Here is a 4,791-nt window from a genome sequence, read left to right on the forward strand (position 1 = left end):
GCACTCTCAAGAAAGGATCAGGGTGGAATCATTGTTTTGTGATATTTCTATTTTCCAACCAGATTGTATAAATGAAGAAAGTGATGAATGGAAGAATGACGCAGAAGTGTGGTCACTCATTCAGAAGTTACAGAAGATCCCAGCTCAAATAATATTTCCAGAACTTGATGAGGAAGGAAATATCATATTGGAAACTGAAGCAGTCACAGAAACAAGAACCTGACAGCTATGAAATCAATCAATTTCAGAGTATCTCATTAAGTGAAAGAACTTACCCGCTGAAGATTCCACATGGGAGGACAATAATTTTATACATAAGCATCCAAACTACTCAAACATTGACGACAACACTTTTTGAAGGAGAGGGGAATGTTAGGTCCCTATACTAATAGTGTAATCCCTTATTGTTATTAGTGCAACCCCCTTATTATACTGTTGTGCCCAGTAGTCCCCATATTGTTATTATTGTGCCCCATAGAAGCTTGGTATTGTTATTGTTGTGCCCTTACATTATTATTGTTATGTCAGCTCTGATTATATTATAACCCCTTAGACTCCTATATAGAGAAAGGAGGTCTTGTCATTTGTATCATCCAATAATTGTTCATTTGTGTAATGTAAAGGAGGTTTCTCCTTCGAAGAGGCTGAATTCTAAGGTGTTTATCTTTCTTTTCTATCTTCTTGTGAGCTGGTTTCATAACATTTGGTATCAGAGCTTTGGATTCTAGGGTTTCACTACTCCAAACAAGGCTTCGTGGAATTTTCACTATAAAATTTCTTTATGCAACATTTCAAAACATAAACAAAAACCCCGTTTGAGATGACATTGTTCTAAACCTTAGGTCTAAATTTCAGATCTTGTCTTGCTATATTTTCAAAGATATGATCTGAGGAAGTTAGGTTTTTTTGCAAGCTCGAGGATCCCATATCAAACAGGTCATCGTGGAATTTTCGCTATAATTTGTTTTCTATGATGTTTTAGATTCTAAAATTAAAACCCATTTGAACCGAACTCGTTGTGAAGCTTGGACCTCAATTTCATATTTTTCTTCATTATATTTGTGGAGATACGGTCTAAGACATTTACGGTTTCAGTAGGCCCCTGAATTACATCCCCAACAGGTGACCTTGGGAAAATCATCATAACTCTCTCTCGGTGCATCCAATTCAAGTTTCATAAATAGCGACAGAAAGAATATATAAGGTAGTTTGTTGGGTAATAATTTTGGAACCTAAGTTCAAAACAGTGACAAGTGGCACATCGTACAATTTTTCTCTATTGAACTAGTCTATAATTAGGTCATCGCAGGAGATTGGATGTAACTCTTTCTTGGGGAAGCCAACTGTGACCAGACTTGCGGGACTAGAAAGAGGATTCAAAGGACTATCGCAGCCCAAAATATCATAACTTAAAGATATGAAATTACAAATTTACAATCGTTTCAAGATCACTCTCTTAAAATCAAGAAAATGTGATATGAGGAAGTTTGATGGCAAGTATCTGGTAAATTTGATACTACAAATGGAGCAATATTTTGATCTACATGAGGAGAAACTCTTACAAAAGGTATGTATTGCATATATATATATTTAGAACTGAATGAATTTTTATGGTATAAAGGGATTTGTTACAATTGTGATAGAAAAGACATTAAAGGCCATAAGTGTGTTGAGAGGAAATTATTCTACATAGATTGTGAAGAGGAGGAAGAAAAGGATCAAGAAACGTCAAAATAAGAGGATATACATCGAGAAAAAACCCTAGAGAAAGAAGGAATGAATGCGACCATATCTTGTATTGCATTGGCAGGAATTACCTCTACTCAAACTCTCAAGATAGAAGGACATGTCAAGAAGAAGAAGGTTCAAGCAGTGAAATATTAGGAAGAAAAGGATAAAAAAATGTCACATGAAAAGGATACTCACCAGGAACTAACCCCAGAGAAAGAGCAAATGAATCTAACCATATCTTGTAAGAATTGACATGAATTACGACTCCTCAAACTGTCAATATAGAAGGACATATAAAGAAGAAAAAGGTTCAAGCAGTGATATATCGCATCGAGAATCAACAACAAGTTCTCCAAATTTTAAAGGATAACACCACTTTGTTGGAGAATCAAATGAAACAATATGCAGATCAACATCGTAGTGAAAGAATTTTTTATGTAGTTGATTGAGTATTTTTATGGCTACATCCATACAAATAAATGTCCCTCAAGCAAGCTATTTATGAGAAGGAAATGTTGGCAATACTACATGCACTTAAGAAATGACGACCTTACCTAATGGAAAGATACTTCAAGGTAAAAATGAATCATGATAGTCATAAATACTTTTTAGAACAAAGATGATCTTCAAAAGAACAGAAAAAATGGGTCACAAATATGTTGGGTTATGAATTTGAAATCATCTACAGAAAATGGAAGAAAAATGTTGTTGCAGATGCACTCTCAAGAAAGGATGAGGATGTGGAAGCATTGTTTTGTGCTATTTCTATTATCCAAACAAATTGGATAAACAAAGAAAGGGATGAATGGAAGAATGATGAAGAAGTGTGGTCACTCATTCAAAAGTTGCAGAAGATCCCAGTTAAAATAATGTTGCCAGAACTTGAAGAGGAAGGAAAAATCATATTGGAAACTGAAGAAGTCATGGAAACAAGAACCCAATAGCTATGAAATGAATCAATTTTAGAGTATCTCATCAAGTGGAAGAACTTACCCGTTGAAGATTCCACATTGGAGGACGAGAATTTTATACAGAAGTATCCATAACTACTCAATCATTGAGGACAACATTTTTTGAAGGAGAAGGGCATGTTAGGTCCCTATACTACTAGTGTAACCCCTTATTGTTATTAGTGCAAAACCCTTATTATATTGTTGTGCCTATGTATTCTCCATATTGTTATTATTGTGTCCCATAGAAGCCCACTAATGTTATTATTGTTCCCTTACATTATTATCGTTATGTCGGCTCTGATTATATTATGACCCCTTACACTCTTATATATATATCTATATATATAATATATATATATATATATATATATATATATATATATAGATATATATATAAAGGAGGTCTTATCATTTGTATCATCCAAGAATTTTTCATTTGTGTAATGTAAAGGAGGTTTCCCCCTCGAAGAGGTTGAATTCGAAGGCGTTTATCTTTCTTTTCTATATTTTTTGTGAGCTAGTTTCATAACAGACCACATATTTATGAATTTTATATATGTTGAAATATATAATATGAAACTCGAGATCAGAATGGGCCATATATATTCGCATATGAATGTATACAACATTATTAATAAATCTTCTTAAGTGCATCATTTTTGTCTTACATTTTCTTCGAGAGGTTGAAAATAGATGTTACTTTTAAATAATTGAACTATTTCAAACTCTGCGTAAAGTTTGAAATAGTTCAAACTAAACTTTACACATAGGATTTGCTGTGAGTAGTTTCTTCTTGAGATACATCTTTTTCATTTCTATTTTATTGGGTTCATGATATTGAAGCTAATTAGAGTGTTGGCATTGCTTTTTCATCTATTTTTGGTGTTTTAATTTTAATGTTATTGGGTTGACTTGTTCTACCTTGATTTATCTCGTAGAACAACCTTGATGCTTCTTGGTAACATACTTTCCTTGCTTTTGTTGATATATGTTCATTTATGTTTCATTTTTCATTATGTGTAATTCCATTCAAGCTTCCCTATTTTCTTGGAACATGGGTCTTATTAGCTTCCTAAGGTCAGGCAAGGATACACTTAATTGAAGGTTCTTGTACTTTCTTTTTTCAAGTAGTAGTTTCTTTTTGAGATACATCATTTTTATTTCTATTTTGTTGTGTACATGAGATTGAAGCTAATTAGAGTGTTGGCATTGCTTTGTCATATATTTTTGGTGTTTTAATTTTAATGTTATTGGGTTCACTTGTTCTAGTTTGATTTATCTCGTAGAACAACCTTTATGCTTTTTGGTAACATACTTTCCTTGCTTCTGTTGTTATATGTTCATTTCTATTCCCCTTTTCATTATGTGTAATTCACTTTTATTCCCTATTTTCTTGGAACATCAGTCTTATTAGCTTCCTAAGATAAGGCATAATACACTTAAGTGAAGGTTTTGTACTTGCTCTTTTCAAGTAGTAGTTTCTTTTTTAGATACATCTTTTCACTTCTATTTTTTTGGTGCATGAGATTGAAGCTAATTAGATTGTTGTCATTTCTTTGTCATATATTTTTGGTGTTTTAATTTTAATGTTATTGTTTTAATTTTAAGGAGGCAACATAGATATTAAATTTACTAGAATATAACTGGGTCTATCATAATCTTTTTCCTCTTTATTAACTATATTTTGAAAGAAGCATATATAAATAGACCCATTTAGGCCATATAAATAAACATGTATTATAGTTTTAGTAAGGAAATTTTATAAAGAGGTAATATAAGTGTTAAATTTACTAGAATAAAACCGGTCTATCATTCTTCATTTAAATTTTCTTTTTCTTTCGTTAGCTATAGTTTTTAAAGAAGCATATAAACATACCAATGTACGTCATATAAATAAACATGTATTATAGATTTAATAAAAAAAAATTATAACAAGGAAAAATAAGTGTTAAATTTCCAGGAATGAAAATAAAAATAAATTAAGAAATACTTTCAAACTTGGGTGATTTGAAGCTAAGTTGAATTAGAAAGATTTGTATATGTGGAATGAATATAAAAATAAACTAGTAAATACTTTCAACCTTCAGTTGAGTTGAAGATAAGTTGA

Source organism: Pinus tabuliformis, chromosome 9, assembly GCF_031772625.1.
Source record: "Pinus tabuliformis cultivar Carrire ecotype Pingquan chromosome 9, CPIR1, whole genome shotgun sequence".
In the NCBI taxonomy this organism is placed as follows: Eukaryota; Viridiplantae; Streptophyta; class Pinopsida; order Pinales; family Pinaceae; genus Pinus; species Pinus tabuliformis.